The sequence below is a fragment of the Euleptes europaea genome, chromosome 5, assembly GCF_029931775.1.
Source record: "Euleptes europaea isolate rEulEur1 chromosome 5, rEulEur1.hap1, whole genome shotgun sequence".
Classification (NCBI taxonomy): Eukaryota; Metazoa; Chordata; class Lepidosauria; order Squamata; family Sphaerodactylidae; genus Euleptes; species Euleptes europaea.
In genome coordinates this window covers 53,555,910-53,571,954 of record NC_079316.1, presented here as the reverse complement: position 1 = coordinate 53,571,954, position 16,045 = coordinate 53,555,910, and the positions used below count along the sequence as shown (strand labels likewise).

General features: G+C 42.7%; 1 protein-coding gene across 5 annotated transcripts in view; it reads left to right on the top strand.

The window, feature by feature from the left end:
- BTRC (beta-transducin repeat containing E3 ubiquitin protein ligase) overlaps positions 1 to 1,534 on the top strand; it is a 140,275-nt gene extending 138,741 nt beyond the window's left edge. For all 5 annotated transcript variants that reach the window (XM_056849715.1, XM_056849713.1, XM_056849714.1 and 2 more), the window contains one exon: positions 812 to 1,534. The gene's annotated coding sequence lies outside the window, so the exon portion shown is untranslated. The remainder of the gene's footprint in view (positions 1 to 811) is intronic.
- Positions 1,535 to 16,045: the final 14,511 nt, after the last annotated feature.

Sequence of the window (16,045 nt, the reverse complement as noted above, 5' to 3'; positions counted from 1 at the left end):
GTGAGACTACATGGCCAGCCTGTCATCACTTCAACTAGTCAGGAATATAGTTTCCTGCCTGTAAGGTCAGCTGACCTTTTGAAAATTGCAGCAAAGGGAAGACGCAAGGCAAAATGGAAAGTGGAATACTTTGTGTTAGGGTTGAGATGCTTTAACACAACTGTATAGTTAAATGACTTGCAGAGAGCTAAAGTCCCATTCTACGATTATATAACAGTTCTGAAGTTTATTGAACACCCCCCCCAAATGCTAATTGGAATTTATATGTGGGAAGGATGAGGGGGGATATATGTCATGGAGACTGAAGAGTACTAGGGGATTATGACATGCTGGAATGTAGAGAATTGGGTTAAAACCATATATATCATGGAATTAAAAATTTACTTGCAGTTGTAGAGAACAGGGCAGGAAGTTGAGTTGGTGAAGGTGAAGAGCTTTGACTGAGGAAGTGGTATTGAGGGAGGGGGGGTGCAAGGTTTTACATAATCTTGGATAGAGTTCCTTCCTCCATAATCCACTTTCAGACTGTCTTGGGTTTGCTCCTGCAATGACTGTTGGACACTAACAAATGGGCTGGCGTTTGAAATTTTGCAAAGAATAGAGAATTAGGCAAAGAATCTGGAGGTGGGCAACTGCTGCTACTTTGGCTGGTGGGCATGTTAGAGTCTGCAAAATCGACTACATTTATTCATCTGGCTCTATCAGTCTTGAATTTCTACAGCAGCTAATAATAATCTTTTCACTAGTCACAAGGTTCCATTTGCGAAGATGTGGATGAAGAACTCTTCTTCTTTTGTCTTCTCTTCCCCAGGACTCATTTAAGCTTCGATATTTAAATTATCTGCCAATGCCAGGGCAAAAGAATTATTCATGTAACAGATACTCCTGAAGAGAGAGGCTCTCAGACAAACTTCTGGAACCAAGTTGGCATGCGGTTGATCTCGATCAGGGTCTTCTCAGCACGGCTGACTGCTCCAGTGCTGCTATATCAGAAGATTTCTTTTGTCTTTCCTAAATGACTGATGTGCTAAACTTCCCCCTTTGCACTCTTTCCCCTCTCCAATTCCCCTCTGTTGTCCTGAGTACACAGATCCTATAAATATATTTAACATGTTACCAGGATTTCTTGCTTTGCTCCTAAGCAGTAAAATCATTGCCACCATTCATTCAGCTGGGAAAATCACCTCGTGTTTCAGGTGGAGGGGAACAGCAGGCCGATGCCTTTACTTTTTGGGATTTGTATAAAGGGCATCTCTGTTTAGCTGTAGAATGGCCTGAGACTTTACAAAAGGGGCAAATTAATGCCAAATGAAGGCCCTGGTGGCCAGAAACCAGTTGGGAGGAAGTTATAATGAAGTCCAAACGATTTCATCCAGATCTTATGGAATAGTTCCATCTGTACAAGTTGTTGGTTTGGTAGATACCACCAAGTGAAAGCTCTCTTTTGCCAAAGTCTACTATCGCTTAAGAGGTGAGAGTTACTGGTGATATTAAATCCTTAAGATTGCGAGAAGTTTGTGGATGTGGTGAGAAAAGTTTCTCTATCAAAGGGGGAGAGGGGTGTTCTACAAAAAGGTAGGTTTCTCTGTCCTCCTACAAAGCACTGTGTGCTGATTGTCCTTTCTTTTTGCCTTTCTCAAATACACCATATTGCACCAGTACTCTTTATGCCCAGCATGAAAGCAAAGCTGGAAACCATCCTGGATGGTGCCTTCATCAGCACTGAATGAATGATTTGGTAATTCAGACTTTTTTCCTGCCCACCTGCTTGTATCTGTGTTCATGGGCTGACATTAATTACTGAATTACTGTCCTTCCCAGTCAGTTGCAAGGATGACTATGGTGACTCCACATCTCAGCCCACAAACAGCAAGGCAGATGTATAGGGGAAGTGTGGGGGAAGAGTGAGAGGCCAGGGGAGCACAGCAGGATGAGCAGCAAGCCTCTGGTACTAAGTAACTCTCATTACTTTAGGGAACACTTAAGAAAAACTCTGACCTTCCAGTGGAAATATCAGACCCTTTGTCTCCTGAAATGGGGTTAAGAGTAATGGGATTACTCTTTTGGTACAGTTTCGTTTTAATTTAAGAAAGAAGAGAGCTTTACTTCATGCTGCTAGGCAGGCAGGCTCTGTCTGTGCCCTGCCTTTATTCATTGGGAGTAGTTGTTGTCCTGGTAGAATCCATGGTAACGTTTGGCAATTGGCACAGCAGGCTCCGGAGGTTGGAAATTGTTGGGTACTTAGTATAAGTGGGCAGCTGGTCCTGCCCTTGTTCACAATACTGGTTCGAAAGGGGTACCCAATCCAGGGATTTTCAACCTACACATGAGCCAGGGACATATTATCACCAAAGTCATAGAGTCAGAGGCATTTCTTCTCTGAACAGAAATATTAGTGCTGGTCTGATTTTTATTTTATTTTTAAGCATTAATTACCATGATTAGGAAATTCAGAGCTGCAGGTAGGAATTTTATTATTGTGTGCTGCCCTTCAGTGGATGGGAAATTTTGCCGTGCACAATATATTTTTGCAACTCCATGCATAGCAGGAATGGAAACGAGAGGAACAGAATTTCCCATGTATTATTCCCCATTATGATTAGTGGCTCTCTCTCACCTTTAACATTGCCTAATCACTATTCCCTTGAGTCCTGTGCTTACAAAGCTTGCAGTGTTGGCTGTGTATGTGGAACAAGACTGCAGATCTGCTACAGCTGGAGCATCGTCAAGTTATTCTCTTGCTTGCAAGCGGGGCTGTGAGACCACAATGTTTTCTTCCCTGAATGCTACAGACTATCAATTAGCATTTTTTTAAAAATAGTGACTGACATGACTTTTGATTTGCTGAGTTATGTGGAGCTGGAGATCAGAAAAGAGGCTGTGCCATTGTTGAGGCAGCTCTTCCTTGACTGACGTTGCCTTGCCTGGCTGCTGTTCTCAAAACATTTATAAGCACTGAACTTTAAAAAACAAAGATGGTACCCGAGAATGAGTTCTAGTGCACAGAGCATGTTCTCAAGGGAGAAGTAGCAAGATTTTGCTATAAGCCATTTCAAAGGAAAAAGTTGGAAGTGGTTTTTTTTTCTCCTGATAGACAAAAAGGCTACCACAAAGCAAAGGCCTTCCCTCACTACCCACTTGAGGTGCATGACCTTGAAGGGAATTTTGAAGTTTACAGCCTTCATTCTATTGCATCTCCAACTATTTGGGAGGGGGTTAATGTTCAACGGAAGTGATTCTAAATTTTTATCTGTGTATATGGATGTTTTCTGGATGAGTAATTCTCAGATCTGAACTCAAAGCAGAAAAAGGGAAATTAAATTATTGTCATGGTTCTTTGAAAGATCTGTAAGCCAGAGCTGGAGCCCTAGCATCTTGCTTTGAAATGAAATGCCAATCTGGAGTTGCTGCTTACGAAAAACTAGCCTTGCCCTCTCTCACGCTGGAGCAGAGAGCTCTGCAGGCAGGTTTTCAGAGGAGGCAGAGCAGTTCACTAGGAGAGATCCCTGTTACAAGAAAGTACATGTCTAGCACCAGAGCAGTTGGCTAATTTAAAGTTTGTCGAGAGAATGTGGGTGCACAATGAGATATGTCACATAGGAATCCCCTGCAGGAATACCTGCTGAGTCACTTTCACTGTACTTATTTAAGCTTCTAAGCAAGCATGAAGGTTTGATGACAATTACAAGGGTTGTTTGTGAATCTGAAGATGATGAGATCCCATTGCTGCTGGAAAAAAATCCTGTATTTAACTCTGTAGGACAAAATAAGAAGGCAGGATATCTGTGTGTCCCCCCTTTTCTCTGGGCTCCCTTATGTAATTCTGCCTGTTTGAGCCAATATGAGTGGCAGGTATTCTGGCATCTCTTGACATGAGGCCCTTTGGATCCTGGGGGTTTCCTCCCTCCAGGCCAGGCATATCTAGCAGTTAACAGTGTTACTAAAGAAATAACTGTGTGCGTATTATTATCTGCTATTAACCCATTCTAGAGAGAAGATATTCTCTGCAAGATTTAAAGAATGGTCAAAAGTTTCCAGTAACTATCCAGGTTGCTTGTCTCCCATTTAGTGTATCCCCCTTTCCCTAAAGGAAGATCTGGGAAAGTCCCTTAAGTACCTGCACTGCCATGGCCTCCTAAGCGGCATGTGTGACGCGGTGCTGGGTTGTGATCCAGTTTATATCCTTACCCTTGGTCAAATACTTTCCTTTCCTGATACAGAAGAGATCTATAAACAGCTTCCTTGTCCTCCAGGTTTCACTTCTGGATGAGCCTCTTTCACATGAAATAGATCCTGCATATCCAGCCAGGAGTGAACTTACTGTGGCCTTGGAAGCAATACTCACTGTGGGTCACTTTGGCCCAAGAAGCCTCCGCACAAGTTAAATGTTGCGTACTTAGAGGTGCATATTCTGAAAGCACCGTATATCTGTTGTAAGTCCCTTTTAGCTCCCTCCTGGGCTATAACTTGGCTCTTCGTATAAAGCACCAGTGTAGCCTCTTTACAGCTGGTCTCCCTGACGGAGGCTACAGTTGATCAGTTACTGCTTCTGTCTGCCTCTTCAACTCAACTTTCTTCAGGGCTTTGCATTATCATTCATCATGAGCATCACATTGGAGGGATGACCTCCCCCGCCCCCCAATAACGCAACATGCAATTGGGCTATAGCTCAGTTGAATTCAGGTTCTTTGAAGGAGCAGTAATCCTATCAGTATTTGTAATCGCTTTTTAGTGACTCTTCAATTATGTGAGGCATGCATAGGATTCGGGGCCTTGGAGAAATTCACACCCATTGCAAGCACTGGAACATTATACAGGTCCAGTTCCCACAAAAGTCACTAGCTCATGATTCTAAAGTCACTGTAAACATTTCTCTAATATCACCTTTCTAGAGACAGGAACGTTTGTTCTGGAATACTGCACAGCTCTCCTGGTGACAATATGAGTGGTCCGTTATTTTCTCATGTGCGTACACAATTTAAATCCAGTGCTCAAAATAAATACAGATCAATAAAATGTACACAGATTTTCTTAATTTGTATCAGTTTGCATGCTTCGTTCTGAACATGGATTTGAGTTTCTGCACAAACTTTGGGTGAGGAGTGATGGGGTAACAAAGGGAAAGTGCAAAGTGAGGTGCTGAACGGGAGAGAATAAATTGAGTGCTAAGAAGACAGACTGCAGTAAGCAGAGGCATCCCCTTTTGACTGGGTAATTTCACCGTGCTTCCTGCCTGTTTTCAAGTGTATTTTGACAATAAAGAGGGATGGTATTTTTACTTTTAAAAGGGGGGAGGAGCTGAGATCCTCAGGAACCCAAAACAAATATCTGTGCACAGAGACTTGCAGAAAATCTAAGCAGATTGTTCATTAGAAGAAGGCTGGACATCTTAAATGGCTTCTACGCAACCAATGTTTGTTCTTCAGGTGTCACCGCTGCCTTTACTGGTAAGCAAAGAGCTCTCCTTAGTTCTGTGGAACTAGAAGAATGGTTGCAAATTTTTACTTACCAAATGATGAGTTCTGGTTGAGTAGGGAAAGGGCCAAGAATGCCTGGTCCGTGTAACACAGGAGGTTGCCTTGCATGAATGTTGCTGCAAATACAATAATGGACCATTCATAGAGGAATTTTTTGTAACACATTTGGAAAGGATGCAGCTTTGTCCAAAACCTCACAAAATAGAATTAGCACCTGGTGACAATTCCCCTAATCTAATAGCATGTTGCTCTTTGAAAGTACACTGCAGCCCGATAACATGCCTATTTCAACTGCAGGACGCTCAGAGAACTGTGGGCACAAAAGGTTAGGAAGTAAGCATATGATCTCTGAAATTTTATTTGTAACTGCTCTCTCTGTTCTCTAGATCCTTAAAGTAAATGAGTGCTTTGGAATTTTTGTGATTACGTTCTGGTGATGTGTAGCTGATGTACTAATGTTCACTTGAGCTAGGATCATGGTAACAAGTGTGGTTTTTTTATAATTTTATTTTAACTGTTAAGAAGATAACGTAAATACAAATATAAGATTAAGATGTGAACCCAATAAGTGTTTTGATTTCTTGTATTTTGAATGAAAAATTTCTTTCCCAGGCATTCTGGCAAGGAACAAACTAGTGCAGAAACACAACTTCATCTAGTTAAGTCTATTAGCTGTCATTCATTCACACTGAGACAAGCTTGTTCATCAAATTTCTGCATACTTTGTACAAAATTCCATTTATTCATGTTGGCTTCCAGCTGAGAGCACTGTAAATTGATCAGGATGCACATGAGCATAGGCAAAGCATTTTTAAAAGGGAGATGCTTTTTATTAATGAAACCAGAAACATACACAAGTGGCACAAAAATCACAAACTTGGTTTTAGAAGTTATTCTCAGTGCAATTGTTTAATATTGGTGGTTGAAAGAAGATGGGCTCCAAAATGATTCAGACATGGTGCCATTTAATCTGATCTACTCTTGAATCCATTCTGAATGCATTCAACTTTGGTCTAACCTTTCTCAACTAGTATGTTTTTGTGTGTGATCACTAGTTCAGTGCTCCCCTTATCCTTCCTTTAGTTAGTGTGCTTTGTGACCTGAAAGCTTGCTCCTTTGCCAGCACACTTTGTCCACTGAAATGTATAATCTGGATTAATAAAGAGGAAATTGATCTAATACAGCAAAAAAAAATATGGCAAAACAATGTAGGTGACTTGGATTTGTCTCAATTTTGGAGACTTCGGGAAAGAGACCTGAGATGTCCTTTGGCTTCTTCTCTCCTTTTCTTTGGAACTTTCCTAATGGGAAAAGAAAAAGAGTGGGAAAGGCTTTAGAGATTTTTGTGGAGAGTAGTGTCTCAAGTCATTGTTATGCCGCAGGCATTGCCTGTAATTTACTCTGGAAATCCCCTGTAAATTGCTCAGTGGGTTATAATTTATTTCAAAGGATGTGAAAAAAGAGCAAGAGTCAAAGGCTGAGAGTGGGAAAATGTATATATTCCAGTTTGATTTCTAACTTCAGTAGTTAACAAAAAGCAAGATTAGCTGCTGAAATGGAATTTCCAGAATCTGAGACCCTTCATGTGATCCACTGTTGCACAGGTGACTTAGTTAAGCTAGTTATCTGGTGGAAACCTCGTTTCAAAACTGCTTGGAGGGTGATGGAGCCTGTACAGGGCAGGGGGAGAAAGAAAGGGCAGTCTGCATTCCTGTCAGCCACCAATGTAATTTGCTTAAGGAAGTCAGTGCCCACCCCTTGTATCTTTTGACTACACGGATAGAGGATGTGGGCATTCATCTTTGCCTGACTGCCTTCCTGGGTTGTTTCTGTACCTCATGACTCAAGGGAAGGAATTTGGGCCACGTCAAGTAGTATATTCTGGGTCGTTACCTGTTGAGGCCTCCCTCCGCTCCATTCAGTTGACTGCCATTTCAGCAAGAGGCTGAGTGATAAGGAGAAGTGGCAAGGGTGTCTAAATCCTTAGGATGTTGTGACGGGCATCCTGAATAACAGCATACCTGACATACTGCACCAGGGAAAATGGCTTGATATTCCAGACTAGGCAATGAATTGCTCCTTTTGCAGTAGACCCTTTTGCCACACTATACATGAGTCACATCAGCCTTCCCAACTTGTTCTGAAAGCCCACTGCCATTCACCTAGAATACAGTTTGTAATCTGATGTGCAGACAATAGTGGAACGTCCTTTAGCCTCATGGACTATCTGAACTCCCACATCAGAATTATGGGTAGGTTTCAAAGTGTTGCAAAGAGTGGTTTTCTGTATTGGGGGGCAGGGGGGTTCTGAATATGATTAATGTACGTAAAAGGATGGGATAAAGGCTGTGGACCGTAATCCCATAGCATATAGTTTTATTAATTTCATAGATGCACATTATCATAATCTTGTGCATGGATGCAGACTGAAGGTATGCATTGGTTAATCACTGTCTTTACCTTAAAGCAGTGGCATAAGAAAATGATACTAAAATATAAAACTATTACCTTTTGATCATGGATAATATATTGGTGTGATCCCATCTTGCAGGAAAAATAAGTTTACCTCTTGTGAAATTGGCAGGAAGCCTGCAGGTTGGAAATTTAGATCTCTCATGCATGATGAACTGGGGCTGAAACAGCAATGATATGGGGCTGATCTTCAGAGGATACTATGCTCACGTTGCTGTACAGCAACCTGATATGTGCTACAAGTTGATTTTGTGGGATAACAAGGAATGTTCCAGTTTGGCAGAATGCCCAGTTTCTTCTCCCCCCACCCTTCCAAAGTCTGGCAAATACAAAATTGCTCTTTCATAGCTAATGAGTGAAGAGCCACAGGACTGGGAAGGGGGAGGCTGCACAGTATGAAGAAAATAGTGTTCCTTTGTTCCTGTGGATTTTCAGTCTCATACCTTGCTGCCTGCACTGTAAAGTCAAGGCTGGTGCCCAAATCATCACTGTCTCCCAGAAGGAAATTTCAACCTTTAATAACAGTGGCCTCCTCTTTGCCTGTCCTACAACCACTTCTTTCTCCTTGCCACTGCAGTTTCTTTCAAGCTCTGCAGATCTTCATAGCTCTGAGTGTTGCATAGCCCACTAGCCCCCACTGAGACCGGTATAAATGTGCACTCCCAAGAGCCTTTGGCTTGAGATGAGAACAGAAGTGTGAGAGGGCACCCCCAAAACCTCATGATTTTCAGATGACATGAATGTGTGATGTGTATATGATTTTGTATTCAAGAATTTTGGCCTTATGTCAGGAGTAAGGGAAAGTGCATCTATTCTCAACTATCCAAGGTATACTTTCTATGCATGTGTAAGTCTCCCTTCTACCACAGGTTGGTTACATTATCTTATCACAGCCCAGATCTTAAATTTGCACAGGTAGGGTCCCAGATCTGAAGATGCACCAATCAGACCCTGGGCGTTGTAGTGGTTAGAGTGTCGAACTAGGATTTGGGAGACCCAAGTCTGAATCCCCACTCTGCCATGGAAGCCTGCTGGGTGATCTAGCCAATTGGACGGAATACAATTTGGAGTAAAATCTAACTTTAATTGGGTATCTAGCTTAAAATAACACAACTACTCAAAGTAACTGGTTTTTGTGATGTAATTACCTATGCTTGCATTTCTTTTTCATGCTGATTCCTCATATTCTGGTCTGTATCTTGGTTAGGGTAAGCACTTCCATCATTACTTTATATGAGATTTATTATGTCCAACTGGGAGTCATAAATTCAACAGACTAAATGATTTCTTTTGCCCCCAAGTTGTGTCTTGGCTGTTCATGTATACAAGACACTCTTGAGTGACGTGCCTAACATTGGGACTGATTTGGGTAACAGTATACCTCTGCACTTTCAGTCAATGCAGAGAGAGAGAGAGAGAGAGAGAGAGAGAGAATATGACCCAACTGGCACCACCTCCTGTCTCTGAATGATCATCAGCTCTGTGCTGGTACGTGGAGGAAGTGTGCACATATGCCCCTATGACAGAGGGGGTTATTTAGAATAATAAGCTGGTCAGAAATATTTGGCACTCGGGACACTTTTTGAAAAACAAATATAGTTTTGTTTGTCTCTTTTTTGTGGGATTTAAAAGTCAGGTTAGCAAACCTTCAATAACAGGAAATGTAGATCAATAGCAGGAAATGTAGATTGTAACAATAACAGAACTGAGAAGTTTGGGATGGTTAAATTCAAGCGATATATTGTACTTCTAAATGCATCAAGGAGTTTTACATACAAGTATCTAAATCTTGATTTTCTACTGAGATGGCTTTCCCTTGGCAGTCTCTGATTTGTTTCTTAATCTTAAATTTCTTTTACGCTTTCTTAGGGTTCTTTATTTTTACACAGTGGTTCTTGTAGGAGTTAAGGCACTTTAACACACTTCCCCAGTTTCTCTCTTAAATTGGCCTGGGATCACTCATTTCACAAGAGCTATCTCCCATTAAACTCTTAGGAACCACTCTATAAACCTTAGAGTTATTTTCCCAATATAACTGGTTAGGGGCCTTTTCTGATCCAAAACCCCAAAAGGTGTTCCTTTTAACCCCTGAGGAGAAAATCCTCCAACAGGCAGCTTACAGCTTACGCAGCTGTTTCCAAGCTCTGTCAACTTCTCCCCCAGTCAATGGTCAGTTCTTAACTGTCAGAGTTCTAACTGCCATTCTCAGAATTCTATTTGAACGCCCTGTCAATCACAGGTGTTCTATGACCGGGACAACTCCTTGGAATGCAGCTGTCTGTCACAGCCTCCATCCTATGATTAGGGATTCTGTTTTCTAAACTTTGCAGGCACATTTCTCCAAACATAAGGACAGTGCTGGAGAGTGGGCAATCATGTGGAGGCAGGAGGTGAGGCTACTGTCCATTCTCCCAGTCTGCATGCTGACTGAATGTGTGGAAGGGTTGTGCGCTTTAAGCTCATTTTTTTTCTCCCTTTTTCTCCCTTTACAATAGGAGTACTGATTCAGAGGAACCAGAATCTGCTAGGGATATGTGCTCAGAAATTAATCAGAATCTGACTCAACTGTCCTGTATAATATCTTCAACATAACTAATCCATTCACTAAAAATAATATGGTAATATTTGGAAACATTTAGATCTGGCTGTAATTCTAGTGCTTCACTGTCTGCTTTTGAAGATGCAAGACGAGAGATAAGTGGGAGGGCAGTGAGGGGAGAGAGTTAACTGGACAGAGGAATTTTCTGCCCAGAGCTAGCAGATTATTTCAGCCAAAGAAAATTGTCCCCATACGCATCTGTGCACAATGATTTCGCTTTCCCACCAATCATAGCATTATCCTTACCAGCTTTGAGAGGGCTTTCCTGGTTATATAAGCAGTAAGTCCTGGTTACCTCCTGTCCCATTCTCTGTTGTGGCACTATGCTGAGTTCCCTATCTATTGTGGCAAACATTTTGTTTGTCATTCTGTACAAACAGGTACTGCAAATTCAGACATCACACCTGCAGAGGAGAGACAGACTATTTTGCTTATACTCCCTGAAAGGCAGGCAGCTCTAGACTAACAGAGATAAAGGCAAAAGCAGGGCATGTTACATCTCCACACATGTTAGGGAGTAAGAGCTTTTTATTTGTTTGTTTTTTAACTGCGTACAGAATAAGAAACTTACTTCTATTTCTCTGAAACTTCACAGGAAGAATCCTGAAGATGAGAAATACAGTACTGAGACTGTCATCCCTTAAAAGAAACCCAATATCACACAGTTGGAAAAAGTATATGATCTATAATTTAAAAGAATGAATAACAATATTAAAAGGAAAAAAACAGACTGAAGAAAATTTCTATGCACATCCCTAGAACCTGGCACTTATTTAACCTTCCTCTACCACCCCTGTCTTTTGCCTTGAAAACTACTGGGTTACCATAAGTCGGATGTGACTTGACAGCTCTTCACTCACACACACACACCACAGTTTCTTCAGATCACACATTACTCAGGCATAACCAAGCAAGTCTCTACTAAGGTGCCAAACAATAAAATTAACCTATTTTGTTCAGTGCATGATGAGCTACATCAGGAGGAGGAAATGTGAGGCAACTGGTTTTCTGTGCTGCTGCTGGCTGGAAAGGGAGTGCCATCCTGCAGGAACCATGGTCTTTAAGGGCTAAGGGTGGTATGAGTGGCAGAACAATGGATCTGTTGTATAAAATATTTGCTTAACTAATGAATCTATTGCACTTCCTTAGATAATTCAGGATCTGCAGCTGAAGCCACATCCAGCTGGATTTGTGTGTGTGTGCGCATGTGCTGTCAGGCCAAAGCTGACTTATGGCAACCCTGTAGGGTTTTCAACGCAAGAGACATTTGGAGGTAGTTTGCCATTGCCTGCCTCCGTGTCAACGTCACAACCCTGGTGTTCCTTGAAGGTTGCCCAAATACTAACCACTGCCGACCCTGCTTACATCCTGCTGTGGGTTATCCTAAATCACAAACCATGCTTATAATAACTATTCTGACCTTTGTGCCAAGAGTATTCAGTTCCTCCATGAGCTCATTAAGCCTGCTTGTATTTGCTGTTATTCTCTCTTGTCAGGAATCATTCAGTCCTGCCCCATTGACTTTGATTTATATATTAAACTTGTATTCCGCCCTCCCCAGCAAAAAGCCGGGCTTTTTCAAATGTCCAGGGGTAGCCTCAGAACCCCTGTATTTACCAGAGATGAAGAGGAAAGGGCCAGCTGGAGCAACTTGCCTTGTAATAGCCTGCACACAGCAGAATTTGACCCCACCTCTGTCAGTAGACATAGCAAGACAGTCTATCCTCTGGGTGGTAGGACCATTGAAGTAGGGCCTGCCCAAAATGCCTGTGGCATGCTCAACCCAGTAGGGTCAGGCAACAGAGGAACATAACATGGGGGGGGGCATTCTGAGCCTTAATGTACCACCAGCTGCTGGTTGGGGGCAGGCAGGGAAGCCATTTAAAGAAAGTAAAGGGTGAAGCTGCTCTGGCCCAGTCACATCCGATTGGTAATAGCTCCTGCCAATCTACCCAGGAGGGTGGGACAATCCTCAGGGAGGCATGAAGTGGAAGAAGTAGGCATATCCCTGGAAATCTCCCTCTTCAGAACCAGGGACTTCTTATGACAGGATAGCCCTTCTGTTAGCTAACTGGCATGACAACAGAAAGAGAGGGGGAAGACCTAGGGTATTATTAACCCTGACCCCTCTAGTTTGAGGGCTGCAACAGAAACTCTGGAATGTGTGTATGCCCTGTCCAACCCTGATGATCTAGCAGAATCTAGGGTTGGTAGATCCTTCCTAGCCACCAGCTGAGGGTAGGGTTAACAGCTCCAGGTTGGGAAACTCCTGGAGATTTGGGAGTGGAACCTGGGGAGGACAGGGACCTCAGTAGGGTACAATGCCATAGAGGTTGCCCTCTAAAGCATCCATTTTCTCCAAACTGATCTTTGTATTTTGGAGATGAGCTGTAATTCCAGGAGATCCCCAGGTCCCACCTGGAGGCTGGCATTTTTAGCAGATGCACAGAATTATTTCCATGCCACCATTCTGCTTTACAGCTTCACATGCCAGTGTGGTGTAGTGGCTGGAGTATCAAACTAGGACTAGCTGCCATGGAAGCTTGCTGGATGACTTTGGGCCAGTCACACACATTTAGCCTAACTGAATTTCACAGAGCTGTTGTGAGGATAAAATGGAGGAGGGGAGAATGAAGTAAGGCACTTTGGGTCCCCAATGAAGGGAAGGCAGGAAATGTATGATGTAAATAAATAAATAAATGCCTCAGGTGTAGGAAGTGACCACATCAGCCCCTCCTTCCATGACTTACTGCAATCACAATGTTCCTGTAGTAGACAATTTGCACAGTGTTACGTGAAAGTTGATCAGGGCAGCTCACCCAAGATTAATATGCAATAGGGAAAACATTCTTCTTGTAAGTTAGAGAAGGAATAACTCCCCACTGTGCAATCCTCTATTAGAAGGCTCAAACCTGTCCCTTTTAAGATGCCCCAGTTCCAGAAGGTAAGTGTCTCCTTTTTCCCCCCTCAGGGGCCAATGGGAAATGTCATTTTTTTAAAGAGAGGCAAAAGTACAAAATGACACCCCCATACATTATATACATATTTGTCTTTGTATATACATATATAATCAACAACTCTTTAAACAGAATATATTGTGTTGACTTCTATGAATTGTTAATGCATAATTACACTTTTACATTATCATCTATGAATAATTACACTTGACACTTGTCAAAAGTGTAAGCTGATAAGGCTCACAGAGGAAGGGCTCTTAGGATTGGGACCATACTATCTGGTCTATTCAAAAGTATGCAGTGTTTATTTTGTTGTTGTTAGGACTGGCTCTCCATGTAGTTCATTTTGATTCATTTTTAATTTGCACTGTAGAGCAATTTGCATCACTGCACAGTTTTTGCATCATTTGTGCTAAGCGTAGTGCCTTTTCTGTCATCTACTCTTCAAATGAAGATGGCAAAGAGTTCCAGGCCCAGAACTATCCCAGAATATAATAAAGTTCCTGGGCAGATGTAGGTGTGGCTTGGCAACCCTATCGAGGTGGTGTCTGGAGTTCTTCCAGAATCATAACTGCCCTCCAGATTACAGAGATCAGTTCTCCTGGAGGAAATGGCATATCTTCAGTGGGTAGATTCTATGGCATGGGAGCTTCCGCCTCTCCCCAGACTCTGCCTTCCTCAGGCACCATTCACAAATCTCCAGATATATGCCAAGCCAGAGTTGGCAACCCTAGTGCCATGGCCTTTATCTTAGCAGGCAACATATAAAATAATTGATCTGATATCCCACATATGAATTCTAGTGCTCCCAATTTCTATAATTATTAACGTCAGGGAATGTTTCTCTTTAGATCACAGCTACAGCAGTCTAGTAATTGGTGAGGAAGATTATTCACATATCTCTGAACATCTTTTCACTTGTTCTTTATACTATTTAAATTACAAGATGATTTATATCTTGTAAACAATACAGTGTAATATCTCAAATGCAGCACCTAAAAGAGAAGAGCCATAACAATATTAAAAAGACCATGTACTTATGAGAAAGGGGTGGGATCTGGCCCCAGGGAAAGGGGGAAGGGCAAGAGAAAGGGGAGAACGGGCGGTGGAGAAGAGACGAGGGGGGCGGCTCGATTGACTGGGCTTGGAGCCATTGGGAGCCTGCAGAGCCACATGTAGTATTGATCCGCTGCCCCCTTTCTGCCACCACCCCTTCTCTTCCTGTGCTCAGGGAAGCTGCCCCCCCCCGCCTCTCCCCCCAAGATCCAGCCCTGGGAAATGTAAGAGCTTTTAATTAAGGTGCTACTTGTAAAGCACTTCACTAGCATTTAGAAAGCCTGTGTGGTCAGAGGGATATTAGGGGCTTCTCTTAGAAATGATGGGAATCTAATCTAATCTCCCTTATTTTGCTTTTGCTGCAACATGCTCTGGATCCTGAATACCTATGGTTACCAACCTCCAGGTACTAGCTAGAGATCTCCTGCTATTACAACTTATCTCCAGCTGATAGAGATCAGTTCACCTAGAGACAATGGCCGCTTTGGCAACTGGACTCTATTTCATTGAAGCCCCTCCCCTAAACCCCACCTTCCTCAGGCTCCGCCCCAAAACCTCCCACTGGTGGCGAAGAGGGACCTGGCAACCCTATGAATACCCACCCTTGGGATGAATGCTCAGATGGGGTAACAGGTGGACATTGCTTGTTGGTACTCTTCCACAAGCTCTGTGCTTGTTTTTGCTCTGGTAGGAGTTTCTCACTGTATAGATTAGCTGGGCTGCCTGCATCTCCAGGTCTCTTCCCTTATCACCAAAGCAAAGATCAATTGTCACGTTCACAGCTGGTTATATTTTTTTTTATTTAATTTATTTAATTCATTTGCACCCCGCGTTTCTACCCAGTGGATACCCAAAACAGCTTACATTGTTCTCTCCTCCATTTTATCCTCACAACAACCCTGTAAGGTAGCTTAGGTGAGAGTGTGTGACTGGCCCAAGGTCATTCAGCAAACTTCCATTGCACATGTGCGGATTTGAACCTGAATCTCCCAGATACTAGTCTAACACTCTTAATCACTACAAGACACTGGCTCAAAATTCACCTTGCCAGCATAAGCAGCTGAACAGTCTGCACTGTAGGGGCAGGTGTGAGACCCCAAGAAATGCACTCCGCTCCTACCACCATATATGTGAATCTGGCAATGGGGGCAGCATGCCAGTGTGAGAAGACAGGTTTGCGAGGCTTCCCAGCTTCTTTTATCTAGCCCTGCTGGAGCTCTACAAAACACCTCTGCTTCTCATTGGCATTTGGTTTTGCCTTTGACATCTTTATACTGCCAGAGCCCCACGAATCTCAACTTCAGCCATCCTACAAGCACAAAGAGGGTTAATTATGCCTTGGGTAGTTGCCGGAGCCGGAAGGTCCTAGCGTCTCCAGATCTTGTTCATATATCTATTTCTCAAAAGGCTGAAGTGAATCACATTAATCATCATGTGATTGCATGCTGCTTCTAAAGGCTTAGCTAAAGAGAGCCTTCGCCCGC